This window comes from Gossypium hirsutum, chromosome A06 (genome assembly GCF_007990345.1).
Source record: "Gossypium hirsutum isolate 1008001.06 chromosome A06, Gossypium_hirsutum_v2.1, whole genome shotgun sequence".
Classification (NCBI taxonomy): Eukaryota; Viridiplantae; Streptophyta; class Magnoliopsida; order Malvales; family Malvaceae; genus Gossypium; species Gossypium hirsutum.
The window spans coordinates 65,999,278-66,025,416 of NC_053429.1; positions in this window are offsets into that span (position 1 = coordinate 65,999,278).

Consider the following 26,139-nt stretch of genomic DNA (forward strand, 5'->3'; position numbering starts at 1 on the left):
CCCGGGACTTATATTGCTCAAGGTGGATTAAATGGATTGTCGAAGATGGACCTTGACCCGTTACCTATAGAGAGGTAGGAACCAAAGGTATAAAAAGGTGGATGAACGCCACACCAGGATGGTGATAAGTTCAAGAAGTCGGGTTGACGCCACTAGCGAGCTAGATAAGTCAGAACGAGACTCGTACGAAATAGGATAGGAGGAAACCTCACAATCAAGTTTTCAATAATCAAATTCTGTAACCTTTTTACAAAGAGAAAAGAACTATTTATAGATTACATTAGATAGCCAAATGACTAAGTAAATTCGGCTTTAATTGAATTAAACTAATCTAGAAATGTGTCTTTAAAGGCTATGTCCAAATTCAGCTGAATGGTACTTCAATGGGCAGCTTCATGGCTAAGGAAATGAACTTGAAGGCTTGGTGAATGTATGGGAGAGCAATGGACATGTCTAGGTTCGGCCAAGGTGTGAATGGACACTCCAAGAGATGCCTTTTGGCCGAATAGGTACTTAGGAGATCAATGGACACAACCGATGCATGTAAGTGAACATTCATGCATTCTTCCATTCATTGTATTAAATCATTCATGCATCATCCTTACGTTCATTGAACCAGCCCATTCATGAATCATCTTTAATTGTGTTCCCACATCATGCATTGTAAGTAGACGTTCATGCACCTAGCTTGAATGAATCTCCACATTCGGCTGTACCTACATGAAACATGAACAAATTAATTAAAATAGATATATTAATTAACACATAAATTTAAAATAGACAAAAATAAAGTCTTAAGCTAAACATATTAAATTCGGCTAAGACAACTTTAAAAACATGAAATAAATCAAAACATAATTATGAGCTGTAATAACTTAAACTAAGTTAATAAAATACTTTAATTATTCAACCAATAAAATAAATGAGCTGAATTGTAGCTAAATTGAGCTCGATTGAGCTGAAATGAGCTCAATTGAGCTGGTCGGAGTTGAAACGAGCTAGAAAAGCTAAAATGGAGCTGAAATTAGCTTGCACTAAGGTGCATGGTTTCTTCAAGGAGTTGGATCGAGCTTCCTCATCTTCAACAAGCTGATTCTCCTTCCAAAACTTGAACAACAAAGCTGAAACAACTTCATGAAATCGCTTGGACCTAGCTCGGTCATTGGTCCCTTTGGAAGCTCGAGGGAATCAAGACGAGGACTTGATGGGGCTTGGGGCGTGGTCACATCATTCCCCCTTCTTCAAAATGACTTGTCCTCAAGTTGAGCTGTTTATTCTCTAGAAAATAATCCGTCTTTTGCAACTCTCCTTGAATGAATGGAACAATTAGTCGTTCATAAGCCTTTGCAAAAGAACTCACAATATTCGGCATTAGAGATGGCAAATGAATCAATGAAAATAGACAACCATTAATCATCAAGAAATGATCAGAACAACTATGTGGATCATGCATGGTCATAACAAGACAAGCATGAGTTATGTAAAAAGGCAAACTTAAAACATCATTCTTACAATCATATGGACAAAACTCCTTCCATATCCATAACTCATCAAATGGTCGAGACAAAGACAAATATGTTTTTAAGCATTCAAACCTTTCAATTTGCTTCCACAAGTCATTGTTCAAGTAAATGGAATGCGAGTAATGGAACAAGAAATTTAAATCTTCATCACAAACACACAAATGAAAAGTTTCATATGATTCATGATTTCGCATGTTTGGCACTCGCAATTGTCGTTTGGTTATGTTCTCAACAATGAATTCATCACATTTTCCAAAGAGAAAAATCGTCTTATCATTACTCAAAATGGATTTATCATCATCAAGCAAAATCAAATAATTAACCACAACAGGATTCAAACGATTTTCAGCAATCAAGGTGTCTTCAAAAATTTTAGTTACATTCGACTTAAGAGAAGATGGTCGCATAACATCAGAATTCATACCTGATTCACCTTTAGGAGTGGAAAATTGAGAATCAATTTTACCTTTTTCAATCAAAGTAAACCTTTTCTCCTTGAGAGGGTATTAAAGTCGAAGCTCATTACACAATCCTTGAAAAACCTGAAACGAAGGGTAAACACAAAGGCAACTTGCACTTTTCGAAGTGTTGGGTTCATAATGCTGAAAGAGGGTAATGTCTCCATAGACGTTGAACTCAAAGGAACAGGCTAAAACACTATTCACATATTGAACATATGTAACGATACCAGGTTCAAAAACATGAGTTGATCTTACCTTTTCGAAATGAAAAATGAATTTCATGGACAGCCACATAAAATGATCAAAGAACAATTTTAAATTATAAACAGAGTCTTTAAATTTCAGAGGCCAAACATCAAACAGACATAAATTTGTCACATAAAATTTAGGATGCTTGAGTTCCGCACATATCAACCTAAAATAATAAATTCCAGGTTTGAACACACGAGTTTGATTACTTACGCCAAAGTGTTTTAGTAAATCAAACATGTCAAACCAAAAGGGTTTTCGTGTCCATAGAAACAAACATTCAAATCTCTTTATATTCATCAAATCAAACTTGCACAAATTCATGGATTTGTCACATGACAATAATGGATGCACAAAATTATCATATTTGAAAAATTGAATCGCTTTTCGTGAAAACCCGACATCATGCAAAACCAAATCTTTAGTTTGTCGTTCGTACCGAACAACATCAACCACATTCAAAGAATAGAAATTAATCGAATGAAAATAAGAGAATTTTTTTAAAACAAAGTCATTTTCAACAACTTTCAAACTTGATGGCCATGACTCGGTTTTTAAAACTTCCTTACCTCGCTTACCTTCAAGCTCGTGTGGTTTGATTTCAACTTCATCCTTACCTTTTTTGGTCATGCAAAAACGTCGCTCGTTAGGAAGATATTGAAGTTGATATTCGTCACAGAGATTTGTCGGAACCTGAAAAGAAGGAACAGAACAAAAACAAACATCACGGGGGTTAGTTAAAATTTCGTTCTCCTTTTCTTGTTCTCGCTCACTATCTTCATTTTCTCTCGTTTCTTCTTCAACATCTTTTTCTTTTTCAATTTTTTTCTCAATCTCAATTTCTTTTTCAATTTTCTTTTCTTCATTTTCTTTTTCACTCACTATTTTGATTTCTTTTTCTTTTTCACTACAATGTGCGGATGACACGAAAGAATCAAAGAGATAATCATTTGGCTCAAAGAAAGAGAAAATATTTTCAAAAGCTTCTCGTCCATTTCTTCGAGAACAATCCTTTGGGAAGGACTTCTTTGAAGCATACGAGGAATAGCTCGTCCTTTCTCGCTCATCTCGAGTGATTTTTGACTCGAAGTTTTCTTCTCGCGGTCTCGAAAGCCTTGTTGAATAGGAGTCTTGATATGTGTCTCTTCTCGAATAATGTCGTCGTGATGAACTTAACTCTATTTCTCGACTCGGTGGAGTTTGCTTCCGTCGGGCTTTTTCCTCCACTCGGTCCAAACGTCTTTTTAATGGGCTTAGTTTTTCCTCCAATATTCGGCCCATCTCGTTCACCAAGTATTGAAATTCATCGGTAGAGAATTCTTCTTGAGACATGATTCAAGAAAATGTTCGAAAATCGAAAGATAGAATAAATAGTAAATGAACCTCACCAATTCAAAATCCTCACCAATCTCTCACAAAGAAATAATGATTTTCACTCGCACTCGTGTTTACACTCTTCTAGGCTTTTTCTTTGATGTAAAACACACGTGCCTTTTACCTCTCGACCTCGTCTCACAATTTCGTAATTCGTCTCGATAGACTTAATTTGCTGCTTGAGGGTCGGTTTCAAAATAGGTTACAAAGGAATGATGTGGGTGTAGGGTAGGCTAAACAAAATAAAATCAAGGCTAAGTGTGGCGTTGGGATGGGTAAATAATGGTAGGAAGGGAAACTTGATGATCGGAGCAAATAAGAGAGAAAATAAAAAATAAAAAATCGCAAGACTTTTCACTTTTTTTTAACTTGATTTTTTTTGCTCACTTTTTTTCTTTCTTTTTTTTTGCTCGATTTTTTTCACTTTTTTTTGAATTTTTTTTGAATTTCGATTTTTTTGATACTCCAATACAATAGTAAGCTAAATACAAGGGAAAAAAATTAAATTACAACAAAAAAAAATTTCATTTTTTTTTCACGTTTCAAACCTACTTGTGGCCTTATTACGAATGTCGGTGCTCCTCGCTTTGCAAGCTCTGATACCAAATGATGTGATTCGGCTCAGTTGATTGAGTCGATTCACTTGATTGCCCGATCGTCGACGAGAAGTTTGTTCGATTTTGTAGATAGATGGAGTTAGATGATTTTTTATAGCGGAAGTTGAGAAAATGGGTTCAAAAGATGGTTTGGATAGATGTTTGATAGGCTCGGTGAAATATAGAAATATTGTTTATAATTTAATAGTTAAAATGGAATGGAAAAATAGAACTCAAGCGAAGAACGATTCAATACTATATGAAGTATTGCCCCGGGACTTATATTGCTCAAGGTGGATTAAATGGATTGTCGAAGATGGACCTTGACCCGTTACCTATAGAGAGGTAGGAACCAAAGGTATAAAAAGGTGGATGAACGCCACACCAGGATGGTGATAAGTTCAAGAAGTCGGGTTGACGCCACTAGCGAGCTAGATAAGTCAGAACGAGACTCGTACGAAATAGGATAGGAGGAAACCTCACAATCAAGTTTTCAATAATCAAATTCTGTAACCTTTTTACAAAGAGAAAAGAACTATTTATAGATTACATTAGATAGCCAAATAGACTAAGTAAATTCGGCTTTAATTGAATTAAACTAATCTAGAAATGTGTCTTTAAAGGCTATGTCCAAATTCAGCTGAATGGTACTTCAATGGGCAGCTTCATGGCTAAGGAAATGAACTTGAAGGCTTGGTGAATGTATGGGAGAGCAATGGACATGTCTAGGTTCGGCCAAGGTGTGAATGGACACTCCAAGAGATGCCTTTTGGCCGAATAGGTACTTAGGAGATCAATGGACACAATCGATGCATGTAAGTGAACATTCATGCATTCTTCCATTCATTGTATTAAATCATTCATGCATCATCCTTACGTTCATTGAACCAGCCCATTCATGAATCATCTTTAATTGTGTTCCCACATCATGCATTGTAAGTAGACGTTCATGCACCTAGCTTGAATGAATCTCCACATTCGGCTGTACCTACATGAAACATGAACAAATTAATTAAAATAGATATATTAATTAACACATAAATTTAAAATAGACAAAAATAAAGTCTTAAGCTAAACATATTAAATTCGGCTAAGACAACTTTAAAAACATGAAATAAATCAAAACATAATTATGAGCTGTAATAACTTAAACTAAGTTAATAAAATACTTTAATTATTCAACCAATAAAATAAATGAGCTGAATTGTAGCTAAATTGAGCTCGATTGAGTTGAAATGAGCTCAATTGAGCTGGTCGGAGTTGAAACGAGCTAGAAAAGCTAAAATGGAGCTGAAATTAGCTTGCACTAAGGTGCATGGTTTCTTCAAGGAGTTGGATCGAGCTTCCTCATCTTCAACAAGCTGATTCTCCTTCCAAAACTTGAACAACAAAGCTGAAACAACTTCATGAAATCGCTTGGACCTAGCTCGGTCATTGGTCCCTTTGGAAGCTCGAGGGAATCAAGACGAGGACTTGATGGGGCTTGGGGCGTGGTCACATCACCCCTCCTATTCCGAGAAGAGAGCGAGAACGTCCATGGCAACATGCAAATGATCTATATGAAGCAAGTGACGTTGAAAGTGATCGAGCTTCGCGACAAAGTGCAAGGTGACAAGGCCAACGAGCACGGGGACCAAGAGATCGAGAGAGGACCGATGATGATTTAAAAAACATTAAAATGGCGATTCCTGCTTTTCAAGGAAGGTCGGATCCCGAGGCCTATCTTGAATGGGAGAAGAAGGTGGAGTTAGTTTTCGAGTGCCACAATTACTCGGAAAGCAAGAAGGTAAAGTTAGCTGCTATAGAATTCTCCGAATACGCCATAATATGGTGGGATCAACTCACGATGAGCCGAAGACGCAATGGCGAACGTCCCGTGTCTACATGGGCAGAAATGAAAGCCATAATGAGAAAGCGATTCATTCCTGCTTACTATCACCGGGAGTTGTATCAAAAGCTCCAAAGCTTAACTCAAGGCCAACGAAGCGTGGAGGATTACTACAAGGAAATGGAAGTGGCCATGATCCGCGCCGATGTGGAGGAAGATCGAGAAGCCACCATGGCTCGATTTCTCGCCGGCCTTAACCGAGATATTGCTAATATTGTGGAGCTACACCATTATGTCGAGGTCATTGATATGGTCCATATGGCCATAAAGGTTGAAAAACAATTAAAGAGAAAAGGTACGTTCCGTTCTTTCCCTAATACTTCTTCTACGACTAAGTGGGGGCAAGGGTCCAACAAACGAGACTTGCCGAGTCGAAATAAAGAAGTAAGTGGAGCTACCAAATTCAACAAACTGATTGCCGGATCGAGTAAAGGTGATGTGAGCTTGCCTACGAATCAAATGGAGAACGAACAAGAAGCCATTAAGCTGCCCATTGGTCCAATAACGCGAGCTAGAGCTAAACGATTCAAAGATGCTATTTTAGCAATGGTGGAACGGGTTGAGGAAAATGATAGCAAGGAGTTTAAAAACGAGCTGAACATATTCAACTTCTTTGAAGCTGAATTTCGTTCTAGCTAATTAATTTGCTGTTGGAATTTTAGACCATTTAAATAAGCATTTAAATAAGTTTCATTACAGCTTTTAAATATGTCTTAATTAATTTAAGTGTTTAATATGTCTTGATTTGGCTGAATTAAAGGTGTCTAGATGTCATTTAATTTGTCTAAATTATTACATGTTTTAAATTTGTCCAGCCGAATTTATGTGTTATGATTTGTTAATATTTAAGTTGTCTCAATGTTATTTAGGACGTTCACATTATACTTTAATTTAGTTCAGCTGAATTTGCTTGAAATTAATTAAGTTTATGTGTGTTTTTAGGTGCAGCCGAATTTGAAGGTGAAATGGGACAGATTTATGCATGAAGATTCAATGGATGTGAAGATGCATGCATATTGGGTTCATGCACTTAACGATACATGCATGGAATGCATTAAAATTGGTGTGCTGATTTTTAAGTTTTCTATGTGTCCATTCGGCCAAAAGAGATGATTGTTCATTATCCAAAGCTGCCATTTATTTCCTTCACATTGCTGGAAATCTTTTGGCCATTCGGTTCAAGGTGTTCACACCTTAAGGCTCTTCAAAATCGTCCATTCACACCTGATATGGCTGCTCAAGTACTCTCTTTATTATTGGTAATTTTTCAGTAAGAGTTGCCTCTTGAATGCTCATTTAAACCCATTAGCTGAATGTAGCTGCTACATGCATCTCCAAGATCCATTTGCTTAAGGTGGAAGCTTCATAGTTGGTCACAATTCAGCCGAATCTACATTGCCCATATTCATGAAGTTAAGCTGAATTTTAGTTCAATGTTTGCTTAGAAATTAAGTCTTGAACTTGTCTATTCGGCTACTAGTTGAAAGTCTATAAATAGTTTCTATTTTTCTTGTAAAAGGACTTTTTGACAAATCTCTGAATGAAATATAATTTTAGTGAGGCAATTCACTCTCTTTATTCTTCAAAGCTCAATTGACTTATCTTTACGAGTGGCGTCAATCTGACTTTGTTTTGAACTTATCACCATAAGGTGTGGCGTTCCAACTATACCGAAGGTTCCTATTTTGCTAAATAGAGGGTCTCGGTTTTATCTACCATTTCTTTCCTTTTCTTTGAAACCTTTAAGCCCGGGTCCTTATTTGTTAATAAGGGTTCGTACTTGTTTCATTGGAAACCATTTATCCCCGTTTTGCTTCCTAATTCATTTAAAACCAATATAACTCATCTTATTGAATTTTGAACTAAATCGACACTACCTAAATTCGATCGGGAATATAATACGACTCGTCACATCATTCGAATCGAGCTCGTATCACTTCAAGTGTCTTAGTCGTGGACATATAGTGAGTCAGTGCCCAAATAGACGTACCATGGTGATAAGGGCCGACGGTGAAATTGAAACGGAGGACGAGGAAGAGAACGATCCTGAATCAAATTCTGAAGTTGAGGAGGACTTAGAACAACCCGTTGAAGGTGAGTTACTCGTCGTCAAGCGAAGCCTAAGTCTTTAAAGTGTGGAAGACGAACAACAACGTGAGAACATTTTTCATTCGAGATGTCAAGTGCAAGGGAAAGTGTGTAGCATCATAATCGATGGAGGGAGTTGCACAAACGTGGCAAGCACCCTCATGGTAGAAAAGTTGGGGCTGTCAACCACCAAGCACCCGAATCCATACAAGCTTTAGTGGCTTAACGATGGCGGTGAACTCAAAGTGACAAAACAAGTCCTAGTGTCCTTTAGCATCGGGAAGTATTCTGATGAAGTATTATGCGATGTAGTGCCGATGCACGCTGGCCATTTACTTCTAGGACGACCATGGCAGTTCGACCGACAGGTGATGCATGATGGTTACACTAATAGATACTCCTTCAAACATCTTGGCAAGAACGTGACACTTGCACCCCTCACTCCGAAGCAAGTGTATGAGGATCAACAAAAACTTAAACTTTCAGTGGAACAAGTGAGAGAAAAAGAAAAGAGTGCAAAAGAGAAAATTAAGGAAAAAGAGAGAGAAAAGACTAAAAATGCAAGAGAAAATGAAAAGAAACAAAAACAAGTAAAAAGTGGAGAGGAAAAAGAAAGTGGAAAAATGAGTGTGTTTGCAAGGGTTAGTGATATCCGGCGAGTGATGTTTTTGAGACAGCCTATGTATGTATTTGTGTACAAGGAGGCATTGTTGAATACTAACGAGTTACCTGAAAACTTGCCTGCTTCTGTATTGTCTTTGATTCAGGAATTTGAAGACATATTGATGTGATTGCGCCCCATGGTTCAACTAGTTCGAGTGAGGATTCTATGGTGCTACCACAAGGTCTTGTTACTCGAGCTCGAGCCAAGAAGTTTAAGGAGTCCATCACAGCTTTTGTAGCTCAACTTTGGATTGAAACGCCATTAGGATGCTCCGAGAAAGCTTATTCCAGTTCCTTGAACTCACCATGCAACTACCTACAAGTCCAGCTCAACTCATCGAGCTTGCCACCAGCTCACTTCCAGTTCCATAGCTCGGGTCCAGCTCACTACCAGCTCATGGGTCCAAGTCCAGCTTGGTTTTAGCTCATGAAGACTACTTTGACTTCATTTGACTGCTACTAAATTTTTATTTAATAAGTTCATTAATTAGGTAATTAATAAACCACATATTAAATTTAGTTCACATTAGTTTTATTAAATATGTCTTAAAAGTGTTTATTGATATTAATTAAATTGTCATAACCGAATTTAATGTTTACATTTGTGTTCACATTCGCTTGAATTAATTCTGTTCACATTTTCTTGTAGAAACTCAATGGATGTATGGAGCTTGAAGCAACATGTCTTTTGGAGGGTGCATGGACGGCTAAGGTGCATGGACACTCAAGATGCATGAATCGGTGGAATGCATGAATGGCAAGGTACATTAATTCCAAAGGTTCATGAATGACCAAGAGCCATGAATGTTGTGCTACCTCTTTATCTACACAAGTGACTATTCGGTCAAAGGGACATAATACATGCATGAGATGGTTGGCCGAATGACTTCCTCCATGAACCTCTACATTCCGTTCACATTGTGTTCACACAACAAGTCCTTTTGGTTCACCATGTTCACACCTATGGACTCTTCAGGTTACGGCATTCACACCTATTTTGGCCCTTGGAGTTACACCATTTAATTCATGATTTCTGGCTAAAGGTTGCCACTTAATTGCTTCATTAAACAAGGGAGGCCGAACCTAGCAAGTGTGATACGAGCACGCCCCGCGAACTTTATCAAGCAAGTCTGTCAAGCTGATCAATGACATGTTGGCAAGCTGATCCAAGCTCGTTTCCAGCTCCACGAGCTCCGTCCAGCTCAAATCCAGCTTATTCGAGCTCAATCCATCTTGCCTGAGCTAAACCGAGCTCACTCCTAGCTCACTTTCAACTCACGAGCTAAACCTTAGCTCAACTTCAGCTTAGGAGTTTAGCCTCAGCTCAACTTTAGCTCATGAGCTAAAGCTTAGCTCATTTTAGTTTAAACTCGATTTTGTCTTTAATGCATTAAATAAAAATTTGCACATATTTATTTAAGCATTAAACTTGTCTTATATTAATATTTGTTATTAATATGCCATAGTCATTACATAAATTGATTATGTTCACATAGCTGAATTAATGCATGACATTAATGTGTTCACATCATGCCGAATTTATGAGTGTCCATGAGATATCTTAATGACTTGTTTATTTCATGTAGGTACATCCCTTTGGACGGTACAATGTATGGATGAAGAAACATCTCTTTTGGGCATTCCACACTCATGAATGAAGAAGTATTAAATGCTGGTGCATGTACGGCTAGATGCAAGGTTTCTACAAATTCATGCATGTGTCGAATGCATGTATGGACATTAAAGGCTGGTCCATGAATGGATCAAATGCATGGGATGATAGAATGCATGAATGGCTTAAGTGCATGTATGGTGGCTGTCTCCTAACTTTCCAAGGCACTTATTCGGCCAAGAAGTAGCTGTTCACACTTTGAATTGACCTATAAGCTACTACACATGCATGGATGGGTTCAAGAACGTCCAAAGGAAGGAATTAACTCAATAATTCAACACATTGATTGAATTAAGTGTATGCACAAAGGGGAGAACGAATTTACTAGGTTCATGCTGCCATTTATGAACCTACATGCTATTAAAGAGTTAAATTATGAGGATACATGTTCCATACAAGTGCATGAACGTCCCAAGGAGATGAATGCAACCTTTGGTGCACATACAAGTCACTTGAAGCCTTTCTTTATGATTAAGCATTCATGCACACACTTAGGGGGAAGAAAGTGTCCATTCAACTAGTTCATGAATCTGCCGAATTTATGAACTATTTTAATACATTAGTGTGAACGTTTTTATTATTGTGTGAACACCTAGATGCCAAATTTGAATGGTCATCTATGTGCCTATAAGTATTTGTTTTCTTTCAACTGTAAGAGTCTTTTGCTAAAAATGTTAATGAACATTTGTTCTTGTGAGGTTGCTTCCTCTCATATCTCGTACAAGTTTCGAAAGACTTATCTGGCTTGTGCTAGTGGCGTCAATCGTCTTGTTTGAACTTATCACCAATCTTGGTGTGGCGTTCACCTATCCATCTATCCATCTTTTCACCTTAACAATATAGGAACAGGGGTGACACTTCTTAGTGTTGAATCATTCCTGACGTTAAGTTCGTTTTCCATTCCCATCCTTCGAATTATTTTCTTGTTATTCCAAACCGAGCCATTTAACCATCATCCATCTTTGCTACTAAATCAAACCTATTACTAAATTCACCCTACTTTGAAACCTTCCGCTTACCCGTATCTTTTCATTCACTTCTAGTTCTAAAACCAGAAGCACGAACGACTCTCTCGAACTACGATCGGGCAACTACGTGAATTCGACTCATCTACCCGGGCCGGATCACATCAAAGTGTCCCTTGGAGCTTCATTCATTCACTTGTCATTTCTTAAACATGAAGCATTCACAATTCATTTTCCATAGCAGAATCTAGTCATGCACATTAAGGATTAATTTTCTAGAATTTTCTTTTACTTAATTTGTAAGCATGAAAAGCCATTCGGCTACCTAGACTTTAGGGCCTATAAATACTTGTTATTTTTTTCATGTAAAGAACTTTTGAGACTTTTGTTAATGTTATGCTACCGAATTTGTTAGGCAAAACTTTTTCTCAAATTTCGTTCAAAGATTCGATTGGCTTCCTAGCGTCTAGTGTGTCAACCGTTGTTCTTTGTCGAAATCGAACTTATCACTACTCGTAGTGTGGCATTCAAACATACCGAGGTTCCTATCTTGTTAGATAGTGGGTCGAGGTTTTCATTTACCAATTCCAAATTGAACTAAAAGAGCTTATAAACAACGGGTCGATACCAAATCGGTATTGGTTCTTGTTTGCACTTTTTGTTCAAACCCATTTCTCCATTTACCAATTGTACGTAAATCGACTATTCCATTTCTTCAATTCCTGATACGAGTCACAAAGGCCCAACCCAAGCTTAAGAAGGTGATGGGCTCAAATCAAGAAAATCAAGATTCACTTTCTTGTTTTCAAGAAAATCAAGAAATTGAATCTTGGCCCAATTTTGCTGTTCGGGGCGATTTCAAGAATCAAGAAAATCAAGATTTCAAATCTTGGAAATCTTGGTCCAAGAAACCGAATCTTGTAGCCAAAGCGCATTGGATCTCCATTACGAGCGTCAACGACCCAATTTCGGTAGGAGATGGATCACAAGCCCAAATTCTTGAAGGCGAGGCCCAATAACCAAAATCCAGCCCAATCAAGAAATTTCTTCATACTTAGTTGAAAATCAGGCCAAAATGTCAAAGGGCCCAATTTGTAAACATCTTACTTGTTTAATTTAATTTTTTAATCTTTAGGAGCATTACATGTAAAATTCGGCCCAAAACAGCCCATATAAGTGCATGGCCGAATTTACCTTGTTATTTTATTAATTAGGTTTAATTTTATTAGTTACTTGTGAGATTAGGATTTGTTGGAGGCCTATATAAGCATTGGCCAGCCACCCTTTGTAAACACATCTTATTATCATTCAATACATTAAATTTCAGTTTGTTAGAGTGCAGAATTTTCTTTGGGGTTTTCTCCAAGAATTCTCTCTTGAGCTTTCTTTAGAAGTTGTTTTAACAATCTTTTGATTGTGGGAGCCATCTTCAACCTTCTTCTTGCCATCGATATTCTTTGGAGGGGAGATTAGAGCCGTTTGAAGAGATTTGTGAAATCTTTTGGGATTTCAAGGATCTTTAGGACTTATCCTTTAATTTTTGCTGTTCAATTTCTTTTATTTAATTCTACTAATTCTAATCTATTTGCTGTTTTATTTGTGTTTCCAGCCCTCGTTTATCTTAAAGAATTGATTAATTTCACTTTTTGCTGGAGTTCGACAATCAGCCCTAAATCCCCAAATTCTAGGGTTCTTGCCGAATGCACACTTATTCTTCTTGGGTGAATTTGGTTGTGGAAACTTAGGGGAAACTTTCGTGGTGGTCAATTGAACAGATCGCCCTCGCTTTCTCAGCCTCAATAGCCGTTTTATGCCTTCAATTTCTTTCTTTCTTTCTCATTGACGCATAAACCCTAATTTGTTTCAAGAAATTCTGGTCGATCTAATTTGCTTGCTGATTTGGTGTTCTTTGACAGATTTGGCTTGTGGGAGTTCATTCTTGGGAATCAATTTCGTGTTCTTGGTTTCAAGAAACCTCTTTCATAAGTGTTTCGTTCCTTGATTAGATCTTGCTGATTTTTAGGGTTCTTATTCCAGATTTTAATTTTCCAGATTTAATCTCGTTCTTTGTTTGATTTCAGATCTGTTTGTTTAGAGCTTTCGTAGGAGTTTCCCGTGACTTGGCAACTTGATCTTGGTCCACGCGCAACCCCGTACCAAATTAACTCAATAATTCAACACATTGATTGAATTAAGTGCATGCACAAAGGGGAGAATGAATTTACTAGGTTCATACTGCCATTTATGAACCTACATGCCATTAAAGTGTTTAATTATGAAAATACATGTTCCATACAAGTGCATGAACGTCCCAAGGAGATGAATGCAACCTTTGGTGCACATACAAGTCACTTGAAGCCTTTCTTTATGACTAAGCATTCATGCACACACTTAGGGGGAAGAAAGTGTCCATTCAACTAGTGCATGAATCTGCCGAATTTATGAACTATTTTAATACATTAGTGTGAACGTTTTTATTATTGTGTGAACACCTAGATGCCGAATTTGAATGGTCATCTATGTGCCTATAAATATTTGTTTTCTTTCATTTGTATAGAGGTTTTTTTGAACTTTGTTTTATTGTTTCTTTGTTAATGAAACTATTTGGAGAGGATCTTTCTCCCATATTTCGTTGAAGACTTGTTGGCCTATCTAGTTCTTAGTTGGTGTCAACCTTGTTCTTCTTTTGAACTTATCGCTCAACCGAGTGTGGCGTTCACCCTTATACCGAGGTTCCTACTTTGCTAAGTAGCGGGTCGAGGTTTATCACTTTCATCCTCCACCTTGAAAGCCTATAAGCATTTGGGTCAATATTTTCTAATATTGGTTCGTGCTTGCTTTTAAGAACCCTTTCTTCCATATCCATCATTAACCCATTATACATAGCTTCCGTCCTATTTTCCTATCAACTTCATTCCAAAAGCTAATTGAACGATACTTTCTCATAGACGATCGGGCAACTCAGCATATGACTCGACTCTCCGCGAGGTGGTTCGTATCAGTGTGATTTAACCTCCGACGACCTCTAACTCGAGCTAACATCTGCGATATTATAGGAAAAAGGAAAGGAAGGGAGTAAGCATTATAGCTTAGTAAGTAAGTATGTAAATATTAATAAACAATATATTATCATAGTCACAATATTTTCTCGGAATATTACCATCACAAACACACATACTTTCACTATTACAATCATAAACAGGTTCAAAATAAGCTATCTAGTAGAGTACCAGCAGCTAAATTATTTATTTCTGGAGCTACAGAACTCCAAATTACAAACCATTAATTTTCCTTGAAACTAAATTCACGTATATTCTTACCATACAATTTTCAGAATTTTTGGTCTTACCAATTAGTACAGTTTATTTATTGAAGTTACCCCTTTTTCACTGCTCAACTTTCTAACCACTCTTCACTACGAATCAATTTTCTCCTCGTACAGAATTCAAAGGATGTTATCGTTTATTTCATTTGAAACTAGACTCATTAAGGATTTCAAATATAAATTAGATCCCTAAAACAATTGTATCTGATAGAGATGTCAAATTCTTTAAAGAAGTGGTAAGACTTCATGGCATCCCTAAAACAATTGTTTCTGATAGAGATGTCAAATTCCTTAGCCACTTTTGGAAGGTATTGTGGGGTAAGCTTGGTACTAAATTGATTTATTCTACTACATGTCACCCCCAAACTGATGGTCAAACTGAAGTAGTTAATCGAATCTTAGGGACTCTATTACGAGCTGTAGTGGGAAAGAACATTAGAAATTGGGAAGAATGCCTACCATTCGTTGAATTTGCATATAATAGATCTATTCATTCTACAACTGGTTATTCCCCATTTAAACTTGTTTATGGTTTTAACCCACTAACAGTACTTGATCTTGCGCCATTACCTCTTGAACACGTTATGAATTTTGATGGCGAACAGAAAGCTGAGTTGGTGAAATCCTTACATGAGAAGGCTAGACAGCGAATAGCCAAAACAAATGACGCCAACACCAACAAAGCACACAAGGGGCGCAAACGGGTTGTACTAGAACTCAGAGATTGGGTTTGGGTCCATTTGAGGAAAGAACGATTTCCTACAAAAAGGAAGACTAAGTTGGACCCAAGGGGCGATGGGCCTTTCCAAGTACTCGAGCGGATCAACGATAATGCCTATAAAATTGATCTACCTGGTGAGTACAATGTAAGTTCTACTTTTAATGTGGCTGACTTGTCCCCATTTGATTTTTCAGATTCGAGGACGAATCTTTTTGAGGAAGGGGGGAATGATACGAGTCATAAAGGCCCAATCCAAGTTCAAGAACGTGATGGGCTCAAATTGCCACAAGGCCTAATAACAAGATCAAAGGCCCGACAAATGCGGTCCAAACTAAATGGGACCATTCAAGAGCTTGTTAGCAAGGCCTTAGATGCATACACGAGAGAACAAGAAAATCAAGATTCACTTTCTTGTTTTCAAGAAAATCAAGAAACCGAATCTTGGCCCAATTTTGCTGTTCGAAGAGATTTCAAGAATCAAGAAAATCAAGATTTCAAATCTTGGAAATCTTGGTCCAAGAAACCAAATCTTGCGGCCAAAACGCATTGGATCTCCATTACGAGCGTCAACGACCCAATTTTGGTAGGAGATGGATCACGAGCCCAAATTCTTGAAGGCGAGGCCCAATAACCAAAATTTAGCCCAATCAAGAAATTTCTTCATACGTAGTTGAAAATCAGGCCAAAATGTCAAAGGGCCCAATTTGTAAACATCTTACTTGTTTAATTTAATTTTTTAATCTTTAGGAGCATTACATGTAAAATTCGGCCCAAAACAGCCCATATAAGTGCATGGACGAATTTACCTTGTTATTTTATTAATTAGGTTTAATTTTATTAGTTACTTGTGAGATTAGGATTTGTTGGAGGCCTATATAAGCATTGGCCAGCCACCCTTTGTAAAAACATCTTAGTATTATTTTTTTCTATCAAATTTCAGATTTGTTGAGTGCAGAATTTTCTTTGGGGTTTTCTCCAAGAATTCTCTCTTGAGTTTTCTTTAGAAGTTGTTTTAACAATCTTTTGATTGTGGGAGCCATCTTCAACCTTCTTCTTGCCATCGATATTCTTTGGAGGGGAGATTAGAGCCATCTTCAATCTTTCATACTCGTTGCTATCATGATTGGCCTAAACACGAGGGCCCCAAGTGCAAGATGAAGCTCAATCTCAGCTCAACAAGCTCAATCTTAGTTTTTCCCAGCTCAAATTAGCTCACATGAGCTTAATTTAGCTCGTTTGAGCTCAATTTAGCTTACTTTAGCTCGTTTGAGCTTGGCTTAAGTTTATTTCAACTCATTTATTTTAATGTCTGAATAAATTAAGTAATTTATTAATTTAGCTTAAATTACTACAGCTCATAATTATGTTTTGACTTATTACATGTTTTAAATGTGTCTTGGCCAAATTTAATATGTCTTGTTAAGACTTTATTAAATTTGTCTAATTTAATTTATGTTTAATTAGTGTGTCTAAATTATATTAATGTTTGTTCAGCTGAATTTTATGTGATTTAATTTTGGTTCATGTGTTTTTGCAGGTGAGTTGAATTTGGAGAGTAATTAAACAAGGTTCATGCATGATAGGTTCAATGTATGGGACGGTGCATGTAAGGGCTCTTTCAATGAATGGTGGCTGATCCATTTGGCTCCCCAAGGCACCTATTTGGCCAAAAGGTGTCCAGCAACTTAAAGCACAAGCTTGGCCGATCGTATTCCCAAGGCAGCTTCTAAGCCATTCACACCTCAATTTGACCAATCAGCTCCTATACATGTATGGGTGGATTCATGAACGTCCAAAGGGAGGGAATATTACCTTAATTCATCACATTGAATGTATAATGTGCATGTACAAAGGGGAGAACGAATTTACAAGGTACATGCTTCCATTCATGAACCAACCCATCATTAAAGTTTTAATTAAGAGAGATGCATGACCCACGCACCTAGCATTCGTCCAAGAGGGGTTGGATATGAATTGAAGATGCACATTCATGGAACAAGGAAGCTTTCTTATTGGTTAAGCATGCATGAACGGGTTTTGGGAAGAAACATGATTATTCAACCATGCATGAACTTACACTATCCATGAACAGAGATTTAATGCTTGAAGTGTGAACATTTTTAATTGTTGTGTGAACACATTAGTAGCTGAATTTTAATAGGCATTAGAGAGCCTATAAATAGTTTATTTTGTTTATTGTAAAAGGTTACAGAATTTGATTATTGAAAACTTGATTGTGAGGTTTCCTCCTATCCTATTTCGTACGAGTCTCGTTCTGACTTATCTAGCTCGCTAGTGGCGTCAACCCGACTTCTTGAACTTATCACCATCCTGGTGTGGCGTTCATCCACCTTTTTATACCTTTGGTTCCTACCTCTCTATAGGTAACGGGTCAAGGTCCATCTTCGACAATCCATTAAACCCACTTTAAGCAATATAAGTCCCGGGGCAATACTTCATATAGTATTGAATCGTTCTTCGCTTGAGTTCTATTTTTCCATTCCATTTTAACTATTAAATTATAAACAATATTTCTTTATTTCACCGAGCCTATCAAACATCTATCCAAACCATCTTTTGAACCCATTTTCTCAACTTCCGCTATAAAAAAATCATCTAACTCCATCTATCTACAAAATCGAACAAACTTCTCGTCGACGATCGGGCAATCAAGTGAATCGACTCAATCAACCGAGCCGGATCACATCAGAATTCTTTCGGGAATTCAAGGGTTCTTAGGACTTTTCTTTATTTCTTGCTGTTTCGATTTGTTTCTTTATTCCTACTTGTGCCGATTCATTATCTAATCTTTTTTTTGCTGTTCTTGCTTGTGTTTCAGCTTTGTTTAACTCCAAGATCCTTCCATTTAATCGGTCTATTTTTGGGTAGTAAAGTTTCGAACCAAAATCCCTAAATCCTAGGGTTCTTGTCGATTAATACATTCTGATTTAGGGGAAATCAAGTTGCTGGAATTTGGGGTTTTTATTGTCGGTTTGTTATTGGGCAGATTCGGCTTGTGGGATTTCACTATTGGAGTTCGACTTCATCTTCTTGAACTCCGAATACATTTATTCATTCGTTCTTTGTTCCTTGCTGCTCATTTAATTGAATTTGGGGATTTAATTTCAGATCTGATTAGTTTAATCTTGTTCTTTGTTTTAATTTTCAGATCTGTTCGTTTAGAGCTTTCGTAGGAGTTTCTCGTGACTTGGCAACTCGATCTTGGTCCGTGCGCAACCCCGTATCATTTGGTATCAGATTTTGGGCGTTTTGGGTGTTCTTGGTTGATTTCTAAACTGACCTCTATTTTTTAAAGCATAAACAGCAGTTTTACCCAGAAAAATTGTTCAAAAAAATTCATTTGAGTAGGTAAACGTTGTCCTATTGACCTGAAATTTTACATACATGTTTTTGGCACTGTGATTGAATATAAAAAAATTATTCCCGCAAAAAAATCAGTCAAAAAAGTAAAAAAAATCAAAAAAGACGAAATTCAATAAAAATTTAAAAAAAGATTCAGCGGGTTGAATTTGGTGCCCAAAATTTCCAGATAAAAAATTCAATATATAAGAACACTCCAGATTTAATTTCGTGATTTTTGGAGATCGGGAACAACTCGAACGAAGTTGTCAAGTTACTCCGCAGTTTTTTGGGTTTTCTGTTTTCAGCAATTTTTATTGATTCTTAGCTGTAGGTTTTCATTTGTTTACCTTTATTCTTCCTTTACGTTATCTAACACCTTCTTGTTTCTTGTGTTAGTAGGATTTAAACGTGTGCACAACTTCTTCCTCGGTGCAACACGAATCAATTGGTGTCTCGTCAGTTTTTGGCATCCTAGTGCAAATTAGGATTCTTTGGTAGTTTGGTTCACACTCTCTAATTGGTTGATATAAACTCTGATAAAGAACTCACAAGATTGAATTCTACCTCATTGAGAATTTGAATTTTCTTTTTGAGCGATTAACGGTGAGGTTTGCTAACTTTTATTTTTGAGTGTTGAGTGTTTATTTTTTACAGGTTTTTGAAAATGTCTAAAGGTGATAATAATGAGGACATATTTAAAAGATTCCAACAACAGTTGGACGAACAGGCTGCTGCACTTCGAGCGTTGACTGCTACTATCAATGAGGTGCGGTTGAATCAAGAGCCTCAATATCGAGATCAAATTAAAGACGATGTGGATAGCCAGCCTCCTGCTCATAGGCGCGCTCCTCGGCGTGTCCCTAGAACTGATTATGATCTTCATGATCGTGGACAACCCTCTTTGGCAAAACCAAAGAGCGAGCAGCAACGAGAACATCTCTTTCATACTCGCTGCCATGTACAAGGTAAGCTTTGTAGAGTTATTATTGATGGTGAAAGTTGCTCGAACATAGCCAGCACGACGATGGTGGAAAAGCTTTGCTTAACCACTACCAAGTATCCACAACCTTATCAACTACAAGGGCTTAGCAACGAAGGCCAATTTAGGGTCACTCAACAAGTGCGCATTGCCTTTTCTATCAGTAAGTATCAAGACGAAGTTGTGTGCGACGTAATGCCTATTCAAGCCTGCCATTTGTTGCTAGGAGAACCATGGCAACTGGATCGAAAAGTCACTCACGATGGTCATACCAATAGGTATTCTTTCAAGCATCAAGGAAAGAAACTCACCTTAGTGTCGCTCACTCCGAAACAAGTCCATGAGGACCAAATCAAACTGAGAAATTCTGTTAAAACAAGTGAGGAAAAAGAAAAAGAGAATGAAAAAGAGCAAAAAGAGATTGAGAGTGAAAAGGAATGTGAAACAGAAAAGAAAATTGAAAAAGAAGTTGAAGAAAGAAGAGAAAATGAGTTAGAAAAAGAAACAAAAGAAAAAGACGAGGAAAGGCTAGTGAGGAATGTTTCCACTAACCAAGATATGAATTTTTCTTATGTTGCTACTTTTCAGGTTCCCGAAAGATCGAAAGATAACTTTCAACTTCAATACCTCTCAAATGAAAGACGTTTTCATACGATCAACTTAGGCAAAGATGAAATCACACTACATGATCCCAAAGGTAAGCGAGGTAAGGAAATTTTAGAAACCGAGTCCAGTGCAGATTTGAAAATTATTGATAAAACTTTTGGTGACTTAGTTCTTAAAAGATCCCCTCATTTTGATCCGATTAATTGTTACTCTTCGATTGTGGTTGATAAAGTCATTACGAAAAGAAGCGTGATTTGTTATTCTCTTGATTTACCTTGTGTAAAATCCTCAAATTTGTCCAAATCTGTTTTGGAGAATAAGGTAACGAAATTTTCCAAATTTGTTTTCAATTTATATTTGTGCCTTAAACAGTTTATGTGGTTGTACATGAAGTTTGAGTTCCATTTGACAAAGGTTAACTCAACAACGGAGATTCGACTACACTATGCCCCCGATGAACGAAGGTTTGTTTTAAATGAAAAAGGTAAAATCGACCCTTATTCTTTTTCTTATCAAGGTAAGATGCTTGAAACCTTTGAAACACTTTTGTACTCCTCGGATAGCGACAAAGATCGTGTTGATGAACACTTAGATCGAAACGTGCTTGACTGTCCTATTTTATTTATTGATGATAAATCTATTTTGATGGTTGATAAAAAGATTCTTGTTTTTGATAATGCATGTGTGAGTGAATCTATAGACCGTTGATTAAGGCATGGTAATCTGAATCTGTCCATTCACATGCGTTATACCTGTTCTATTATGCTTATAATTGGACTACAAGCTTGTTTGCGTTGCTACTTACTATTTCATGGCTATTCTTTTCAGTGGACTCAATTGCCATTAGTCCCGTTCGATCGAGGAAAGTCGAGTTCATTTGATTTTTTTAGATTCGAGGACGAATCTTTTTGAGGAAGGGGGAATGATACGAGTCACAAAGGCCCAACCCAAGCTTAAGAAGGTGATGGGCTCAAATCAAGAAAATCAAGATTCACTTTCTTGTTTTCAAGAAAATCAAGAAATCGAATCTTGGCCCAATTTTGCTGTTCGGAGCGATTTCAAGAATCAAGAAAATCAAGATTTCAAATCTTGGAAATCTTGGTCCAAGAAACCGAATCTTGCAGCCAAAGCGCGTTGATCTCCATTACGAGCGTCAACGACCCAATTTCGGTAGGAGATGGATCACAAGCCCAAATTCTTGAAGGCGAGGCCCAATAACCAAAATCCAGCCCAATCAAGAAATTTCTTCATACTTAGTTGAAAATCAGGCCAAAATGTCAAAGGGCCCAATTTGTAAACATCTTACTTGTTTAATTTAATTTTTTAATCTTTAGGAGCATTACATGTAAAATTCGGCCCAAAACAGCCCATATAAGTGCATGGCCGAATTTACCTTGTTATTTTATTAATTACGTTTAATTTTTTTATTAGTTACTTGTGAGATTAGGATTTGTTGGAGGCCTATATAAGCATTGGCCAGCCACCCTTTGTAAAAACATCTTATTATTATTTTTTTCTATCAAATTTCAGATTTGTTGAGTGCAGAATTTTCTTTGGGGTTTTCTCCAAGAATTCTCTCTTGAGTTTTCTTTAGAAGTTGTTTTAACAATCTTTTGATTGTGGGAGCCATCTTCAACCTTCTTCTTGCCATCGATATTCTTTGGAGGGGAGATTAGAGCCGTTTGAAGGAATTTGTGAATTCTTTCGGGAATTCAAGGGTTCTTAGGACTTTTCTTTATTTCTTGCTGTTTCGATTTGTTTCTTTATTCCTACTTGTGTCGATTCATTATCTAATCTTTTTTTTGCTGTTCTTGCTTGTGTTTCAGCTTTGTTTAACTCCAAGATCCTTCCATTTAATCGGTCTATTTTTGGGCAGTAAAGTTTTGAACCAAAATCCCTAAATCCTAGGGTTCTTGTCGATTAATACATTCTGATTTTGGGGAAATCAAGTTGCTGGAATTTGGGGTTTTTATTGTCGGTTTGTTCTTGGGCAGATTCGGCTTGTGGGATTTCACTATTGGAGTTCGACTTCATCTTCTTGAACTCCGAATACATTTATTCATTCGTTCTTTGTTCCTTGCTGCTCATTTAATTGAATTTGGGGATTTAGTTTCAGATCTGATTAGTTTAATCTTGTTCTTTGTTTTAATTTTCAGATCTGTTAGTTTAGAGCTTTCGTAGGAGTTTCTCGTGACTTGGCAACTCGATCTTGGTCCGCGCGCAACCCCGTATCAATTCCCCCTTACCTAATTGAACCAATTCCTTCATCCATACCTATTCGGACTCCAAACCCGAACTTTCAAATTCTTCTCACCTATTCTAATCCGAACCCAAAACCAATATCCTTCCTTCCTTCATTTGACCTTTTCAATTAAACCCAACATAACTTCTTGTTGACGATCAGGCACACTAATACGTCTCGACTCTTCCGAGGTGGATCGTATCACATATTTTCGGACGAAATACCAAGTGGGCTGCCCCCTATCCGAGGCATCGAACATCAAATAGACTTAGTACCCGGAGCTGCACTACCCAACCGTCTTGCTTATCGAAGTAATCCTGAAGAAACGAAGGAATTGCAAAAGCAAATTACTGAACTCCTAGACAAAGGATACATCCGAGAGAGCTTAAGTCCCTGTGCGGTGCCGGTGCTGCTTGTACCCAAGAAAGATGGGTCGTGAAGGATGTGCGTGGATTGTCGTGCCATCAACAAAATCACTATCAAGTATCGACACCCGATACCCCGTCTTGACGACATGCTTGACGAATTAAGTGGAGCCCAAATTTTCACGAAAATCGATCTTAAAAGTGGCTATCATCAAATACGAATGCGAGAAGGCGATGAATGGAAGACGGCCTTCAAAACGAAATGGGTTTGTACGAATGGTTGGTAATGCCATTCGGCCTTACAAATGCTCCCACCACTTTTATGAGATTGATGAACCATGTATTACGTGCGTTTATTGGTAAATTTTGTGTTGTATACTTTGATGATATCTTGGTCTACAGCAAAACTTTAGAGGAGCACGTACCACATTTACGAGCGGTGTTGGAAACTTTACGAAAAGAGGTATTGTATGCTAATCTCAAAAAGTGTTCATTTTGCACTGATAAAGTTGTGTTTTTAGGTTATGTCGTGAGTGCCAACGGTTTGGAGGTGGATCAAGAAAAAGTTCAAGTGATTCAAGAATGGCCGCGTCCGACGAACATTAGCCAAGTTCGAAGCTTCCATGGATTGGCTAGCTTCTACATCGATTTGTGCCCAACTTTAATACCATTGTAGCACCCTTAACAAGCGTGATTAAGAAAACTCCGCATTTCACTGGTCTGAAAATCAAGAACGTTCATTTAATTTGATTAAAGAATGTCTTGTGAAAGCTCCTCTATTGTCCCTTCCAGATTTTACTAAAACATTTGAAATTGAGTGTGACGCTTCAGGTGTAGGGATCGGGGCTGTGTTGACCCAAGACGAAAGACCGGTGGCATATTTCAGTGAGAAATTAAGTGGCGCTTCCCTCAATTATCTGGTGTACGACAAAGAGATGTATGCCTTGATTCGATCACTTGAAACTTGGCAGCACTATCTAAGACCGAAGGAGTTTGTGATTCATTCCGATCACGAAGCACTTAAGTTTATTAAAAGTCAGCATAAACTCAACAAACGACATGCAAAATGGGTCGAGTATTTAGAATCATTTCCCTACGTCATCAAATACAAGAAAGGTAAAGAAAATGTAGTGGCTGATGCCTTGTCACGGAGATATACCTTATTGACCACTCTTGATTCTAAGTTACTTGGTTTTTATCATATGAAAGAGTTGTATGCTAATGATGAGGATTTTGGAAATATATATGCTGCTTGTGAAAATGGGTCTTTTGAGAAAATTTTCAGGTACGAAGGGTTTCTTTTTAAAGAAAATAGGTTGTGTATACCACAAGGCTCCATTCGAGAGTTACTTGTGTTGGAGGCGCATAGTGGTGGCCTGATGGGACACTTTGGAATAAGCAAGACATTGTTGACCTTCTATGAACATTTTTACTGGCCACGAATGCGGAGAGACGTGGAGTGGATCTGTGAACGCTGCCTAATTTGTAAACGGGCTAAGTCGAAGGTCCAACCTCATGGACTTTACACACCACTTCCCATTCCCGACACCCCGTGGACCGATGTCTCTATGGATTTTATTCTTGGATTACCGAAAACTAAGACAGGGAAGGACTCAATCTTTGTTGTAGTTGATAGATTCTCTAAAATGTCACATTTTATTTCTTGTGCTAAAACTGATGACGCTGTGCATATTGCTAATTTGTTTTTTAGGGAAATTGTACGACTGCATGGATTACCAAGAACGATTGTTTCTGATCGAGATACAAAGTTCTTGAGTCACTTTTGGCAGACATTATGGGGAAAACTTGGGACGAAGTTATTGTTTTCAACCACTTGTCATTCCCAAACGGATGGCCAAACCGAGTGGTAAACTGAGTTTTGTCAACTTTGTTGCGAGCGTTGGTACGAAAGAACCTCAAGACGTGGGAAGAATGCTTACCCCACATCGAGTTCGCTTATAATCGCTCTGTTCACTCGGCAACCAAATTCTCTCCTTTTGAGACTGTCTATGGATTTAATCCTCTTACTCCTCTTGATTTATTACCTTTTCCTGTTGATCAATTTGTCCATACAGATGCAAGGAAAAAGGCTGAATTTGTCAAGGAATTACATAGGAAAGTTCGAGAGAATATTGAATCTCGAACCGAGCAATACGTCCAACGAGCCAACAAAGGACGAAAACGAGTTGTATTTGAACCCGGAGACGGGGTCTGGGTGCACATGAGAAAAGAAAGGTTTCCGGCTCAACGAAGATCTAAGTTGTTGCCGCGAGGAGACGGCCCCTTCCAAGTCATCGAGCGAATCAATGAAAATTCGTATAAGCTTGACTTACCAGGTGAGTACAATGTTAGTGCTAGTTTTAATGTGTCTGACTTGACTCCTTTCGATGTAGATACTGACTTGAGGACAAGTCATTTTCAAGAGGGGGAGGATGATACGATCACGGCTTCCCATAAGTCAAGTCCAAGCCGAGATCCGATGGTGCTACCTCAAGGGCCGATCACAAGGGCTCGTGCAAAACAATTTAAAGAAGCCGTTATAGCTTTAGTTCAGCATGTGTGGGATGATGTCAATGCTAGACCTATCGAACTAGTTAGTGGCCATTTTGGAAATCCATGCTGAACTTTTCTACAAGTTCAGTTCAGCTCACCGAGCTCACCTTCAGTTCAAGTTAGCTCCCATGTAGCTCCACACCAGCTCATTAGCTCGGGACCAGCTCATTATCAGCTCACGAGTTTAAGCCCAGCTCGAGTTGAGCTCATGAATTAACCATCAGCTCGTGGAGCTCACTTTGAATTCATTTGACTACTATTGAATTTTTAATTAATAAGTTCAATAATTAGTTCATTAATATCCTACATATTAAATTTAGTTCACATTAGTTATATTAAGTATGTCTTAAAGGTGTTTATTGATGATAATTAAATTTGTCATAACCGAATTTAATGTTGATATTTGTGTTCACATTAGTTTGAATTAATTCTGCTCACATTTCTTGTAGAAACGCAATGGACATATGGAGATTAAAAGCAAGCATGAATTTTGAAGGTGCATGGAC